Source organism: Choloepus didactylus, chromosome 18 (genome assembly GCF_015220235.1).
Source record: "Choloepus didactylus isolate mChoDid1 chromosome 18, mChoDid1.pri, whole genome shotgun sequence".
NCBI lineage: Eukaryota > Metazoa > Chordata > Mammalia > Pilosa > Megalonychidae > Choloepus > Choloepus didactylus.
The window spans coordinates 62,926,503-62,944,446 of NC_051324.1; the positions used below are offsets into that span (position 1 = coordinate 62,926,503).

The following is a 17,944-nucleotide window of genomic DNA, read 5'->3' on the forward strand; positions in this document are numbered from 1 at the left end:
ATTTGTTTTTTCAAAGTGAACTTTCTGCTGTTTATGGACACACTTAATTGGTCTGCAGTTAAATTCTAGACATTTTAAGCAACAGTGGTTCATTTTAGTAGAAAACAAACTTGAATGTCTCACTTCATTGCAACATTCTTCTGACTTTCATTATATTGTCTATAAAATAGTCTTGTGAGATGAAGTCGGTTGCATGGGTGATATATCTTAAAATTCTCAGAATTTGACATTTGTCACATTTCCTCATAGTAGTAATTAAAATATGTACAACATATGGCAAAAACGAAAACCTTTCGAATTCTGAACCATCTTGATTCTTTACCACTGTCTGGAGAGCGATCCCTGGAACATGCACAGTCTTGCTAGGTCATCACTGAATTTGAATTTGCCGAAACTTCAGGATTAGAAGTATTTTGAAAGTTCTTAAATCTGCTTAGGGAAGAAGCAGTCCTCAAAATTTGAGGTCACTTTTGCCCCCTTCAAAATTGAATCTGAATATTGCTCTCTTTGAACTGTCAGAATACTTTTTATCACTTTTATGACATGACTTTTTGATTGATATTAACATTTAATAGTTACTTACATGGAATAGGATCTTCCCATTTTATCTTAGCATATTCCTAATGCCACTGCCAACTATACTTTTCATGTAATAAGCATCCAGATATATTGAAAAAAGTAAGACATTCCATGCCTCTGAAGAACTTAGCCATATAAGTTTTCGATCTCTCAATTTTCTATCTTTGGTGACCAGATGTATTTACATCTTAATAAACAAATGGGCTTTCATAATAGAAGGTTATTTTAAAGCTTTCCTGGTCTATATATTATGCTTCTAAAGACTCTGACATTTGCAGAAATAATAAGATGTCATGAAGGGAAAGATATAATACCAAAAAAATTCAACAGATGTTTATGTAGCTGTTGCCATGTGCCAGGCAATATTCCTATTCTGGGATATAGAGAGCTCTAAACTGCAAGAGCTCAAAGGCACTTGCAGTCTAGATTTTTACATTCAGTACGACATATAAAAATGTGCTGAGAGGTATAAACCCTAAGTGCAATAGATATTCAGTGAAGAGTATATTACTTAGAGTTGAGAGGTTGCAATGGAGGTGGGGGAAAAAATCGTGGTATAGTGGGAGCAAAAACTAGACTAAGAATCAGACTGTCTTACATTCAGGCCTTGATTTCCACCACTAAAATAGATCGGTGAGTTGGCTAAACCACTGAACTTCCCTGAGCTTTAGGCTTCTTAGATGTAAAATGGGAGATAAAGTCAGTTGTTCTCCAAGCTCCTTCCCACTCTGAAATCTGTGTCTTTGTTTCCCTGTTATGTATTTAAGAGTAAGAGCTAAGGTTTGAATTGCATCTAGAAAGAAAAGTCATATGAGGAAGTGGGGAGGGATATGGGGGGAGGTAGTGTTAGAAGTTACAGGAGTAGACAGACAATCTTCAGTGAGTATGGGGAGACTGCTTTTGATTGAAGCACATTTTATAGAGAAAAATAGGAAATACATTGGTGAGATAAGTAGGGACTATCTTTAGAGAGTTTGAACACAAAATACTGACTGTACCACTAACTCAGCTTTTATCTTTGAGGCTGTTATTTTTCTCACACTTTAGGTAGTTGTTAGTAATCACTTTTTGACTGAACAGCACAACTAATTGATATCCTTGATCCTTCAGTTTTGACTGAGTTTTCCCCAACAACTCTAACATTTGTCAGTGAGATAAAATTCCCAGTATTTTGTTAGTATCCCTTTTCCCCTTTATTTAAACAAAAAAGGATATTTTTTTCTCCTTAAGAAAGCTATCACCCAGTGGGGGAAGCTAGACTAGAGATTACATGTGAAAACTGTAGCTTTCTGGAAAGAGAGTGTGTGTGTGTGTGTGTGTGTGTGTGTGTGTAGGGGCTACAGATTCAAAGAATAAGGAGCTGGTTGGAAGAGCAAAGGGGAGGGGCTGCAGTTAGAGATGGTTAGATCCTTATTCCTTGGCTTTCACCATCCTTGGTGATATGAAAATTGCATAAGGTTGTGGCACTATACCACCCAAGACCAGGACAGATGATCTAGTTAGGACTTTTCTTGTGCTATATGAAATTGGGCTCCCATAAGCCTGGAGTATTTCTTTAAATGTCTTAAGTGCCAATGAGTTCATTCCTTCATGGAGGCAACTGCTTCAATTTAGGAAAATTCAAATTACAGCTATTCTTGGAAGTAGATGATGGGCATTGTTAAGAATTACCTATAAAGTGTGTTTCCAAACTGATTAATTAGGTTTCTAGTTTTTGTTTGTTTTTACTTAGGCTATTATTCTTTAAAAGGACCTTTGTTAACAGGAGAAATTAGCATATCACTGTGTTTCTAGTTCCAAAGAGAGTCCAATTCTATGACATTTTTTTTCAAACATATATATTAAAACCTCGCTATATGAAAATGGTAGGGGATTACAATAACGAATAAGACATGAACTCTGTCCCCAGGAGCAATACATTGTCGAAAGAGAGATAAGACAAGTACACAAATGATTGGGTGCAAAGTAAAAATGACTCAGACCAGAAGAGAGGTGCTGATATAAAAATGGTATAGGAATTTAAGCAAAGGGTCTCTTCCATTTTTAAAAGACTGTGACATGGAAATTTGATTTTACTAAATAAATAGAACTGGATAATTTGAGACAGGTGTACCTCGGATTTCTGAGACAAGAGAAGGGACATAAAAGTGTTAAGATCAGGATATAGGAAAGTGTTTCAGTAGTCAGTAAGCTGAATTTTCATAAAATAGTGCCTTTCCTTCTGCTCCAGAAAATATAGTGAACCTTGAGGGCTCACTGGAAAAAAGGTAAATGTATATATCCATATAACCACTATTAAATTTTAATGAGTTTCCTTATGATCTTTTTCTAAGCATTATTCTTAAAGGGAGGATCATACTGTATAAGGTCTTCAATCTTTAATCTTCCCCTCAGATACATGTTTTTGGCAGAATTAAAATTCTTTAGTGTCGGATTCACTTGGCAAAAGTTATTTCCTTAGTTGTGTTTTATCTATGGAAATGGCTTTATTTTACATATTATAATACTATTTTATGGCTTGTGATAATGACTACCCTTTATTATTTTTTTTTAATGGAAAGCCTCACATCTAAGCTGTATATTGTTTTCTAATCATAGCTTTCTGAAACTGATACTATTTAGAGATTATTTTTCCCTTTGGGGATAAAATGAAGCAGTAATGCAGTGCAATGTACTTGTGAACTGGGTATGTTATCGTTACCCCTACTTGACTCAGAGGGATGGTGAAGTCTTGATTTGAAGGGTTTAGGTTTGTTTAGGGTTTGGGTATGATTTTTGTTTTTTATTATGGGTTTTTCTTTTTCTTTTTTTTTTTTTTTGTGGGGGTGGCTAGTGATTTGGTCGTAATCTAGGGATTGTAGAATACAGAAAACGCTCTCATTTTAGGATTTTCAGTGATGATTAACAGCTCTAACATTTATAAAATTATAATTGCTTGGCAAAGTAAGCCTCTTATTTTAACTCTGAAAAATTAAAACATGACTTACGGTCAGTGTTTCATTGTATTTTGTATTTTGCTGTATTGCTGATTTTATCCTGCAGTGCAAGTTTTAGCTGTTTATCATGTTAAAAAAGGGAGAGTGTTTCTTACGCACTTCGAATTGCTTTATTTACCTGCCATGCAAAGTTTAGATGTCTATTATAGAAGCACATTAATTTTGTAACTTTAATTAAGGCTTCATGTTCCTTGCCATCCTGTTGCTAAGATATAAGTTAGCAGTTCTAATATTTTTTCTCGTTTGTGCTTTTTAGCAGCTTAATGGTGTTAAGTCTGGTGTACCAGGTTCATTAATTTTTAAGCACAAAATCTCAAGTTATCTTGAAGGCTATGATTGTGATCGACATTTGAAATAAGTCTCTAGAGATGTGGAGAGGTAGGTAGCTAGTAAAATAGGAAACAATGTATGTCTGAATTGCCAAGTCAGTTAAAGAAAAGGAAAAGGAAAAGTTCTAATTTTAGACTTAGTTCTACTTGCGCATGTCACAATTCAGATAGCCCAAATGAAGGCCTAATATTTTGTGAGATCCTAGTTGAATTGTGAAGAACGTATTTGTTGCTTGGAACATACTTTTGCAGTAAAACAATTAAATTTCTAATCCAATTTCTTGGTTTTCTTGGCATCTTTACAAGCCTTAAAAAAAAAAAAAAAAAAAAAAAACTGCTTATTTGGAATAATCAATCCCAAAAGATGGTATTAAAATAAAATCCAATTTTGAGTAAAATATATGTCAAGATCTGAACTGATGTTAGGGATGTGACATCAGAATCATTTCTCTTGGAACTTGCTTAGATTTTCATTTGTAGACCTGGGAATCTGTATTTTTAACAAGCACATTAGGTAATTCTGATGCACTACCAGGATTGAGAACAAATGGTCTAGAACAGGGGTCAGTGAACTATTTCTGTAAAGGGCCAGGTAGTATATTTTTTGGCTTTGCAGGCCAAGGGGAAAATTAAGAACATTATGTGTAGGTATTTATATAAAAAGAGAGAAAACAAATTTCCATGAATTTTTTTGTTGATGAAATTCAAAATAGAATAATATTAAGTGGTGTACAGTTAATATATAGGTATAATGGCATTCTTTTATAATATAGAATAATGGCATTCTTTGGGGAGAGAGGTAACATTTTGTTTAATTGGGGTTCACAGTTTACTGTACCCTATCAAAATCGATTGCAAATGGTCATACGTTAATGCTAATCTGTAACGAGATTTGATATAGTTCATCCTTGAAAATCTTTTCACACAGATAGGTACTGCCGGATGAGCGTATTTTAATTGCACATATTTGTTGTTTGAAAGACATTTATAGAATTCTGTTAGATTCTTCTTGATGTTTGCCCTTAGCCTTAATTGCAGATTAACCACTTCCAGTTGAAGGTTAGGTGGAAGCTCCTTAATTGTACAGTTAAATGGATTTTGAAATATGGAAATTGCCTTGCACCTACACTGGGGTCGGAAATAAGCCACTGGAACTATATGAGTGTGGAAATATATCTGCTGCAACTTTGTATGGGAATGGAGATCTCACTTCCTGTTTAACTTTTGACAGAAAAAAAAATGTTTATAAAGCAGTTGGACATTGCTTGTGATTCAGACAATACTAGTTGTCAAAATTTGCAACATTTTCTGCAAAACCACAGTGTAGGTTTTGCAGAAAATGCTGTTTTGCCTTTTAATTTTGTGTTGAACATTAGACACATTTTCAAGTCTGCAGCTGAAGCTAATTTTCAGTGCTCTTCAGTGTTCCACAAAGAGTAATTGAAGGTGATTCTTCTCATTCAGAAAAAATTCAGTTTCAGCACTGAACTAAAAAAAATCTCAGTGGAAACTTACCACTACCTAGCCATCATTCCATGTGGTAGGGCAAGTATGGATGTCCTGCTTCTATTTCTGACAGAAATTTATGGAACCTATGGTGGTAAATCCATGAGAGGGAATCAAATTCATTGTCGACATTACCTGCTAATGAGTAACACAAGGAATGACCATTTTTACAACTTTGTAAATTTGTCCAACTAAACCTTTTTCTGCTCCATACATATTTTTCCCACCATCAGTTATAACACATCCTCACATATTCCAGTTAAAGTTGTACTGATTTAATGTTTTCTCAAACTTCACCTGTAGTTCTTTCACACAGATTATTCATACAGGCTGACTCTTTAGTCACTTTAAACGTGGCATTGACTTTTCAAATAAACAACTGTGCAGTATCAGTAACATCTATGGACTCATCACGAGCCAAGGAAAAGATCAAATTCACTTGCCTTGTTTTTTCAGTAGATTATTGATGGTTGTTCCCCAACGTCCAGAATTTTTTCAGCGACTGTTCTCACTGAAAGGCTAGTTGTCTTAAACAAGTTTATTTTCTCTGACACATTCCTTCAGCTTTTGTAATCAAACAGCTCTCCATTGATAATCAGCATTCCTTGCTTGGTTAACAAATGAGGCACTTGGAAATTAACTTTGGTGGTAGTTTCATTTTAATTTTTTAATTTTTGTGAAGGAATTCTGCTATTCCAGTGTAAGCTTTGTAATTTTTCTGACCCTTGCTTTCTTGAGAGTACTCTTGTGTGTACTTAAACTGGTAATTTTGATGTCCATTGTATTCCTTTAGAACAGCTGTATTGCCATTATCTAGTAACAGTGCTTTAACGAATTATCAAAATAATCCACATTCCATCTTGCCTTAAGAGCATGACATTCCAAGTCCACTTTTCTTTTTTGTTTCTTGTATTGATGGATGCTTGTAGTAACAAAAAAAATGTAGTATGGCAATACCAGAGGCATGTGAAACGCTGTCTAGTTATACGTGTGACACTGCAATTTCTGGTACGCCAAGTGTATTAGTTAGGATTCTCTAGGGAAACAGAATCAACAAGAGATATCTATGAATATAAGATTTTATAAAAGTGTCTCACGCAGCTGTGGGTATGCACGAGTCCAAATTCCATAGGGCAGGCAGCAAACTGGCAACTCCAGTGAAGATGTTCAAATGAACTCCTCAGGCAGCAAACTGGCAACTTCAGTGAACTACTCAGGAAACGCTTTGCTGGTTAGCTGAAGAAGAAGCAAAGGTCCTCTATCAGTCTAGCTTAAAAGTCTTCAACTGATTGGATTAAATCCAGCTGATTGGATTCTCTCATTGTGGAAGACAGGCCTTTGGTTGATGTAATCAGTCACAGCTGCAGCCAGTTGACTGATGATTTGATAAACCAGCCTTCTGGTTTATTAACCAGCCACAGATGTCCTTGCAGTAACAGGCCAGTGCTTGCTTGACCAGACACCTGAGTACCATCACCTGGCCTGGATGACACATGAACCTAACCATCACACCAAGCAACAGTGCAAAGCAATGAAGGCGCCACATATGGCCTCTGTCGCAACTTCTCAGCTCTGTCTGTTGTAGCATGAAAACAGCTATAGACAGTATATATACAGAAAGAAGCATGCTTGTGTTCCAATACAACTTTGTATATGGACACTGAAATTTGAACTTCGTATACTTTTTATGTCACAAAATATTCTTTTGATTCCCCCACCCCACCCCACTCTCAGCCATTTAGAAATGTAAAAAACATTTTTTAGCTCGGTCCATACAAAAACAGGCAGTGGGCTGGACTTCGCCTGTGGGCCCCAGCTTGCTGACCCCTGGTCTAGAATCTAGGTGCATAAAAGGAATTATCAGTGGCTGTGAGCCACCTTTTCCTTCTGCCACAATAGTGATTCACTGCTGATGTTGTAGTTGTATGTAATCTTTCTGTAATGTTACAGTGAGAATTTTTTTAGAGCTCTTGATGCATACTGCCAAATTGCTTCTTAGAATATGTATGCCTTGCTTGTAAAAAATCTAGATTTGATCCTCATCTCTACAGATAACTACCGTAATATCATTTAGGCATGGATCAGACTTTGAAGTTAAAATCTCTACTTTGTACCTATTTTCTGTTAGTAGAGTTGCCTCCTTCCTGTTGACATAAAGCTGCCAGTATTTGAGTTTATTCTTCTGAAAGAACAAGTAATTTCTCCTTCTTTACTCTTTGACTGTCCTGTTCCTGTTTAAATTCCACATCCTTTTAAACTAGTACATTCTAAATCCTGTCCTTTATGTACTTTATTTTAGCTGATGCAGAAGAAAGCATGGAATAAATCTGTCACTTGTTAAGTAACTGAACAAATAAATTGCTAAGTGTCTCTGTAACTGTGAGTTTATTTAATAGAAATTATTGTCTAATTTGTGTTCTCAGCTTTTCTGTTACTTTCAAATTTAGGGCCCTCAACCCATTTTGTCTTCGCAAGCAAAGAATGAATATTTATAACAAAATGACTCTTGTGAAAAGGGCAATAATATTTAGGCCATTTCCAGCTTAGACACAACTTTGCAAAACTGATATCAAATATAGTTCATAGAACTCAAAGAGTTTTACAACTCAGAGGGACACTGGAACTAATCTCATCTACCATCACTTTATGCTTGAGGTAACTTAAGTTTACCAGTGGTCACTGACTTGGTCATTAGCAAAACCTGTCTTGTGGCTAGAACCCAGGTCCACTGGCTGCTATGCCACTATTTAGAGGGAACCTACATATCACAAGGCCAAAGAAATACTGGAAAACTCTCAGAATGCTGTGCTTATGACAATAACCTGAACAGAGAAAAAAGAACTGAGATGATGTAAAACATTTTGAATTAAAAAAGCCATATGTGGAATGGATTTTCTTTGGAATTTTATTAAAAATTCCATTCAGTAATATAAAATGGACTGGGAAATTCTATAGTAATCTCATCATAATCTTCTGATAAATAACCAACAAAAAGTGAGTCTCAAACCGATGATGCTTCTTTCCCTAGACATGAAATCATTTATTTCCGTATTAGCAAAAGAGACTAAGTAACACAACTTGAATAATGAGTCATAACTGAAGTGAATTTAAGTTTAATGGACAGGTGGCATATAACGAAAGGAGAACTTATATTTAAATCAATTGTACCAATTGAAGTTGTTGAGCAGGACAGAACTTGAGTGATTTTCTGTTGAACCACTGGGCTTCCTCATTTTACTGAGGGGGAAATTGAGGCCTCGGGAAGTTGGCTGGACACTCAGAGAAAGAACTAGAATTCACATCTTTTCCTTAACCTTAACATTAGACCACTAGAAAGCTTTTGATCACTTCTTCTGAAATTGTTAGGAAAAAATATTTCGGGGAAACTGTCCCAGTAACTCATACTTGACTCGCCAAACACTTTTGGTGGGGAGAGGGTGGCTATTAGATGCCAGCCACTGAGCTAGGTGTATTGCATATGGACAGTAAAGGCAAACAGACTGATGATCAGAAACTCTTGGCTGACTGAGAACGGAGACAGCATTATTCGTTTCTCCATCCTTTGGCTGAATTGCAAATGATACACATATTATAAATATTTTTTTGATTTGGAATTTTTTTTGAGATAGTAAAAAGACAGCTTTTTTTCTTTTGGGCTTTATCAGCAAGACTCTTAAAAATTGCTGTGAGAAATTTCCCCAAAATTACCTAATTTAGAAAAGTATTCATCCTTTCAAATCGCCAGTGTTTACAGACATGCACACTTGTGTTTGTGTATGTGTGTGTGTTTAAAATCATTTGTTTCAGAATAGATAATTTGGGGGAACCACCTGGTCATTTAATTTTTATCTGGACTCTTATGATAAATTGTAGAAAATCTAATGTTTAATTTTCTTAACAGTATTGCTGCTTTGGTTTACAACCACTAACATTAAAAGGTTTTTAACCCGTTCTTACGTTTTCTACTCTCTCTTCTTACTAATGGAAGGATCAGTAGTAGCATCTGTGATGGAAAATGATGAATTAACATTTTTTGATTGGAGAGTTGTATTAAGCAAAAGGTATTGTTCATAGGAATAACATTTAAAAGTGTTTATACTCCTTGAAGAGAGACTGGCTGAATGATGGAGGAAAAGGCAACGTATAGGTTAGTTGGCAGTAGGGAATTTAATTTAGGACTTAAAATATTAGAGCTAATCTACACATTGAAATGGAGAAGTGAATTATAAATATTTTGATTTTGATTTTATGCAGTCTCCAGGGCACAAAGGATTTCATCAATTACATTGATGTAACTTCCTTCATTTGGAGTTGGAATTTAATAGTGGGAGCACATGCATTTTTCTGTAGTTATTATCATTTGATTTTGGTGAAATTATGAATTTCTAATAAGCAAAGGCATCTGGTAATTTGTATCCGGAAGACCTAAGGTCTCCTCATGGGGAAGGCAGTTAAGTCAAAAATCTATAGTGAAAAAACTTGTTAAATTTTTTTTTTACATTTATAATACCAAGAGAAAAACAGATTGATTATTCTTTTTTCTTTTGAAAAGAGAATATAGTCACCTATAATGCCACCAATTGCCTTTGTCATATTTTAAATGGTTAAAATCAAAGCATATGTAATATAGGTCCTTAGTTTCTTATGAATCCTTGAGTCAGCTGTATAAGGGATTAAGAATTTTTCAGATTTCAGAAAAGTAATACAATGCATATATCTATTATCCACAGTGTTTTTCTTTTCTCTTTTTCTTTCTTTCTTTCTTTTTCTGTTTTTTTTTTCCCCAGCAATACATATGAATAGTTTCACTAAGTAGAATAAATAAGCACACCAGTTCAGGTCAGTATTTGCTGCTAAATTAGTGTTGGTGCCAAGCTTGCAAAAAAAACTTTTTTACACTTTTTAAATTTTAGAATTATGGATAAGGGACCATGGACCTGCATTTTGTAATCTACTACTTTAATTTAGCATTTAATGGCATACATATTTCATGTGTAGCAGTTATGTCAAGTATAACTGCTATTTGATGACTTAAAAGACTTTTTGTTACCATAATTTATTAAATCATTCCATTCCCCTAGTTCTAAGTGGAAAAGTGAATTTTCAGATCTTGCCATCATAGATAGCACTGAGCAAATATCTTTTTGTATCTATCGTTTTGCTTATGCTGAATAAATTCCTTAGAATAGGTCAAAGGTCATTAAAGATTTTATGAAGTATGCTACTCCATGAAAGACCAAGACCAAAAGGTTTGTGTGAAACAGTGGGTCACTAGAATGAATGTATGAATTCTTCTACTTTACCTGCAATGAGCTGGGGATAAGCATTTTCTTTTTAAAAAAAAAAGGAGGGCACTTGCTGCTTTAGATAATATTGATAATGTTCATCTTCAGATTACTTTAACTTTCATTTCTTTGGCCATCAGTTAAGATAAACAATACGTATTGGAATAAATGTTTGTATGGTTGAACTTTTATTGTTGATTTGGATGTGGGAGGTGTTTTTTCTTGCTCTAGGGCCCTTAAAATGGCAAGCATCATTCACCACAGTGTGGCCTCTCAGAGTTTGCACCTTACTTCATTATGAAAGCACCTGCAAAACTGTATTTCTTATATGATCTTGGCTTAGTATACCTTCATCATAGATTTACTATTAAGAAATAAACTTGGCATTTAACAGTGGTGGGGTAGAAGAGAATTAGTACAGCCTTGTGGCAGTGAGTATTAAGAGTCTCTGTTTATACTCTGCCTTAGTAATTCTTCTGAGATCACTAAGGACATAATCCACAAAACACATGGAACTATATGCTGAAAGCTGTTTATCCTAACATTATTTATAATGGTTTTTGTGTTTGAAGGAAATAACTCAGATATCCAACATTCTATTAATGGTTTTATATAACATTTTAGCCTATCAATAGCAAAGATTATTATATGGCCATTAAAATTTACAGTTTACTTAAATCAAAAAATCAGGTTGCGAACTTGCTTCTATATTATAATTTCATCTATGTTAAATATGTATAAAAAATGATTAGAAGGAAATAGCCTCAAATGTCAACTGTGGTTATTTCTTGAGTGGTAGAATTAAAGATTATTGCCTATTTCCTTCATTGTATTTCCTTCAAGTTTTCAGATTTTCATATTTCCACTGTAAATGTATTACTTCTAAAGTGAGGGAAAACTAAGCCAATAAATACAATACTGCACATTACAAAGCAGTTATAGCATATTTTCTGAAGTGTATTAAATTTCATTTAAAATATTTTAACATTATTTAAGTATTCAAATATGCACAGCACTGAAAGGGTAATGGTAAATCTGGTTCATACATAGAGTCACTTTTTAATTTTGTATTTGTCCAAGAGAATCTGATGGTTGTACTTTGGTATAACAGAATTTGTGATAGTTATTCAAATTATATTTTTTAAGTACTTTAAATGCATAACCTCACTTAGGTTGTACAGACAATTCTATAAGTAAATACTAAAGATGTTATTTAAAGACGAAGCTCAGTATCATTTGACCTATGTTATCCATCAAAAAAATGAAAATATTTTTTCACTAAAATAGCTGATATAATACAAAATATCAGTATAGATTTGACCAAAATAATCTCTTCATTAACCCAACATGAATTCTTAAAAGATTTTTTTCTCTTCCTTTCTCTTAAAAATCATCTTAAATGCTAGACACCAATATTCCAGGTCCAGAAAAAAGCAAAAGCAACTACCATGAGTTAGAATCATAAGGAAGTAGAAGTCAGACACTCCCCACCCCATCACTCCCACACCACATATACACACACACATACGCCTTCCTCCATGAGATACTTGAAGGCAGCAATTCTCAAAGTTTGATCTACGGACCCCTGGGTATTCCTGAAACCCTTCCTTGGGTGTCTTCTAGTTTAAAACTCTTCATAATGATACTCAGATGTTACTTCCCTTTTTTTGCTATGTCGACACTTACACCAATGGTGCAGAACAATTGGTAAAACCATCCATGGGTGAAACTGCTCGTGCCTCGGCACAGATTAGTGCATTTGGTTCCAAGCTCTTCTAGTTGTATTTTTCACTGCCATGCATTTGCAGTAAAAACATTAAAAATAAATTCATGCTCACTTCAGAATATCCTTGATTAAGCAGTAAAAATTATTAATTGTATTTCATCTCAGCTATAAGTATTCACCTCTTTACTTTTCTGTATGATGAAAAGGTTGGTATGCTAGAAACACTCCTGCAGCATGCTGAAACAGGACTGTTGTCTCAACAAAAAGCACTGTACCACTGGTTGCACTGTGAGCTGAACTAGCCACATTTTTCATGGAATACTATTTTTACTAACTGATTTAACAGACCTTTTTAAGAAAAGGAAATTAGCTTGTCACGTCAAGGAAAATAACTGCGAGTATTTGTTGCAGTGATAAAATTTAAGCTTTCAAGCAAAAGCTTGTCTGCCTGCCACTGTGACTTTGACAGCTTCTCAATAGTTAAGGCCTGATGAGATGGGTGGTGCAATTAACAAATAGTTTTTCTAATACTGTATAATGAAATGTGTCAACATTAGGAAGAGCTGCATAACTTAGAGACTGAATATGTTCCACATGACCAGTGACTGATGTTACAAAATCGTGCGTAAGTAAAAAGATTCATTAGAAGTTCGGGATAGACGAATGAATTTTAATATAACAATGCAAAAAGTTCACTGATTGGGTTTCAGATTCTGTAGTGCACCTAACCTTTAAGAATCTACCACTGAGAGGGAACCTAAGATGGCAGCTAGGTGAGACAGGGCAAAAAAACACCTCCTTGAAAAATACTAGATAAAAGCCAGAAAGGGACCCAGAACACCAGGTCCAGCGATGCACCAGCCAGACAAGGTCTGCTAAATCCACAGGGACCGTGTATTTGGTGAAACCAGGAGTTTGCGTTCTGAAACGAGTGAGTAAGCCAGCTGAAAGTCTGGCTGTCGCACTGCGGTATGGGGAAACCATGGGTTGGTGTTTGGAGATGGACTAGTTCTTTGTTTTAAAAAAAAAAAAAAAACCCGGGAGCGGCTGTGGATATGGCGGCGAGAAATGAGCAGTGAAGCGCAGCAGGAGCGGGCCTTGCAAACGCCTCAGTATCTAGCGTGGAAGATAGCCCTTCCTGCACCCGCTGCTAATTGTCTCAGAGCCAGGAGGGCAGAGCGGAGCCAAATGGAGAAAGAAACTGCGCCCCTTGCAGCCATCTTCCCAGCGGGCTGGGGATGCTCCTGCCCGGGGCCGGAGTCACAGCCCAGAGCCGCACCAAGGGTCCCAGTGTGACGGGGAGTGTTTCCCGCAATACACGCACACGCCACAGTATCGGCCGTGGACAGTGGCCTTTCGTGCACCCACAGCCAGTTGTCCCAGAGTTGGGAAGGTGGAGCTGTGTGAAAAGGGGAAGTTAACACGCACCATTCAGCCATCTTTACAGCAGGCTGGGAATGCCCCTGCACGGCCCGGCAGCCCAGGGCTTCCCTGGAGGGCCGGCGCGCACTTGTGACATGGCACAGCCTTCCCTCAGCAGAGGTCCTGGAAGAGCATGGCTGGGAAGGGGGACCCACTCGGAAATCCCAGGGACCCTACGCCAATACCAAGGACTTGTGGGTCAGCAGCAGAGAGAGTCTGTGGCAAGACTGAAATGAAGGTTTAAACTCTTACAGCAGCCTTAAATCTCTGGGAACACCTGGGAGGTTTGATTATTAAAGCTGCCCTGCCTCCCTAACCGCTCAGACACACGCCCCACATTCAGAGCGGACAGTACAAGCAACACACCCAAACTTGGTGCACCAATTGAAAACCCACAAGAATCAAATCTGCACACAACAAAAAGACAAAGTTGGGGAGAACTAATTTGAGGGGAATAGGTGACTTGTGGACGCCATCTGCTGGTTAGTTAGAGAAAGTGTACGCCACCAAGCTGTAGATCTGACAAATTAGAGATTGGTGTTTTTCATATCTTGAAAGAACCCTATCAAGTAAAGCAAATGCCAAGAGGCCAAAAACAACAGAAAATGTTAAAGCATATGATAAAACCAGACAATATAGAGAACTCAAACTCAAACACCCAAATCAGAATATCAGTGGAGGCATGGTACTTGGAGCAATTAATCAAAGAACTAAAGACAAACAACGAGACCATGGCACAGGATATAAAGAACATGAAGAAGACCCTAGAAGAGCATGAAGAAGATGCTAGAAGAACATAAAGAAGAACTTGCAAGAGTAAATAAAAAAAGAGATGATCTTATGGAAATAAAAGAAACTGTTGACCAAATTAAAAAGATTCTAGATACTCATAGTACAAGACTAGAGGAAGCTGAACAACGACTCAGCATCCTCGAGGACCACAGAACGGAAAATGAAAGAACAAAAGAAAGAATGGGGGAAAAATTGAAAAAATGGAAATGGATCTCAGGGATATGATAGATAAAATAAAACATCCAGATTTAAAACTCATTGGTGTCCCAGAACGGGAAGAGAAGGGTAAAGGTCTAGAAAGAGTATTCAAAGAAATTGTTGGGGAAAACTTACCAAACCTTCTACACAATATAAATACACAAAGCATAAAGGCCCAGCGAACTCCAAATAGAATAAATCCAAATAAACCCACTCCAAGATATATTCTGATCAGACTGTCAAATACTGAAGAGAAGCAGCAAGTTCTGAAAGCAGCAAGAGAAAAGCAATTCACCATATACAAAGGAAACAACATAAGACTGAGTAGTGACTACTGAGCGGCCACCACAGAGGTGAGAAGGCAGTGGCATGACATATTTAAAATTCTGAGAGAAAAATTTCCAACCAAGAATACTTTATCCAGCAAAACTCTCCTTCAGGTTTGAGGGAGAGCTTAAATTTTTCACAAACAAATGCTGAGAGATTTTTCTAATAAAAGACCTGCCCTACTTCAGATACTAAAGGGAGGCCCTACCGACAGAGAAATAAAGAAAGGAGAGAGAGATATAGAGAAATTTAACAGACACATATAAAACATTACATCCCAAATCACCGGTACACACGTTCTTCTCTAGTGATCACGGTATCTTTCTCCAGAATAGACCATATGCTGGGACATAAAACAAGCCTCAATAAATTAAAAAAAATTGAATTTATTCAAAGCACATTCTCTGACCACAGTGGAGTACAAATAGAAGTTAATAACCATCAGAGACTTAAAAAATTCACAAACACCTGGAGGTTAAAAATGAGGGGGAGATGAAAACATTCCCGGATAATCAAAAGCTGAGGGACTTCATCACTAGTAGATCAGTCCTATAAGAAATGCTAAAGGGAATTGTGCAGGCTGAAAGGAAGGGACAATTGACTGAAAACAGATGAAGAAATAAAGATATCCAGTAAAGATCACGTAGTAAATATAAATACCAATACTACTGTATTTTTGATTTGTAACTCCACTATTTACGTCCTATAGGTTCTATAAATACATAAACTGTAATGATAAATCAGTGGTTTTGGACTCAATGTAAAATATGTAATTTTTGACAAGAACTACATAAAGGTTGGGGAATGGAGGAGTATAGGAACATAGTTTATGTGTCCTATTGAAGTTAAGTTGGAATCAAAGAAAAACAAGATTGTTATAGATTTAAGATGTTAAATTTAAGCCCCACCGTAAACACAAAGACAGTATCAGAGAATATGACCTTAGAGATGAAAAGTAGAGTATGGGTTACGAGAAGGGGCAATGGGGAGTTAAGAAATGAGTGTAGGGTTTCTGTTTGAGGTGAAGGGAAATTTCTAGTAATGGATGGTGGGAAGGTGATAGCATTGCAACATTCTAAATGTGATTAATCCCACTAATGGAGTACTAGGAAGGGGTTATAATGGGAAGATTTAGGCTGTATGTATGTTTCCACAATTGGGAAAAAAAAAAAGTCTAAATAGATAATGACAATTAAATGCCAAGGATGATCCTGGATGGGATCTGAGGATGGAGGACAGGAGGCGCAAAGGGACGCAGTTGGGACATAAGAAAAATAAGGAAATATAGAATGTAAGCTTTGTATCAATGTTGAATTTCTTGAACTTCTTAGCTGCGCTTAATGTAATTGCATGAAAGAATGTTCTTGTTCATGGGAAATGTATATGTGAATTATATTGTTTGTTCAAGGATGTGTGCAGCTTGCTCTCACATGTTCAGAAGACAGCAATAGATGATGGATGATAGGGAGGGAAGAAGAGAGAGAGAAAGAAATGGTGGTGTGACAGGAAGTTAAAGTTGGTAGATTGGGGTATCGGGGGGGGGGTCAGGGTATGCTGGAGTTCTGTGTATGGGGTTTGTATTGTTTTTGCAACTGTTCCTCTGAGTTTGAATTTATTTCAAAATAAAATTCAAAAGTAAAAAAAAAGGAATCTACCACTTGTCAAGTTTTGGTGTGATAATGAAGAATATAAGTATTTGAAAGGGTTCTTAAAATACTCCTCCCTTTTCAAGTTACATTTTCTTCATGTACTTCAACGATAACAACCTATTGCAGCAGTTTGAAAGCAAAAGATATGAGAATCTAGCTGTCTTCTATTAAGCCATGCAAAAATATATATTACAGTTAACATAATGGGTTTGTTGATATTTTAAAATGAATTAATAAATATATTTTTCCCATTTTGCATTTCATTAGTAAAACTGGTAAATATCAATAGCTATAACCCACACAAATAAAAGCTCTTTGGGATCCTCAAGAATCTTAAGAAGTATAAAGGGGTCCTGAGAACGAAAAGCTTGAAAATGGCTGCTTTAAGACTTTGTGCCTCAAAGTGTGGTCCCCAGCGTCATCCAATTGCAGAAACTGGGGTCCCACCCAAGACCCACTAAATCAGAACTAACAAGATCTTCAGGTGATTTTCCTGTACTTTCAAGTATGCCTTAAGGAGCTTGTGTACACAGCTTCAGGCAGGGGGAATGCAGTCCTGGTAGAAGTCCCGCAGGAAGGTGAAAGTGTGGGGAGAGAGAATTGGGCAACTATTAAGATTTACAGCCTTTCTTTCCCAAAGTGGTTCTTCCTCTTATCTGTCAGTCCTCTAGTCAAATGTTTCATCATAGAGTGTGTTCCCCTACAGTTTAGATTAGACGTTCAGAATTGCCTGAAGGTCTAATAGTGACCTGGGTTTTAGAAAGGGTAGGCACTCGGTAGAAGACCTGTTGGAGACAGGAACCTTGTAGCGTTATCCAGAATCTTCCAGAGCAAGACCTGTTTTCCAGGCACATGCCTGTTACTGGGAGATTTTATACACCTCATCCCTGGTTTGTTTCTAGTTTCTAGAATAACCACCATTTGCTATAAACTTAAGATAGAGAAAATGTAGACAAAAAGAATCCCACTTGAATTTTAGTTGTGTATTTATGTTTTATCTCAAAAGCTGTTTTTACTACTTAATTACATCTTCCCTTGGGGGTATATGGATGGTTATATGGCAAAGCATGCATATATTTTTATCCATTTAGATCTCTTAGGGTGTGGCTTTTTATAAAGCATTTGTGAAATTAAC

General features: G+C 36.3%; 1 protein-coding gene across 1 annotated transcript in view; it reads left to right on the forward strand.

Moving 5' to 3' along the window:
- The window catches only part of GNA13 (G protein subunit alpha 13), a 43,057-nt gene that overhangs the window by 15,463 nt on the left and 9,650 nt on the right, over positions 1-17,944 (forward strand). The window lies entirely within an intron of this gene.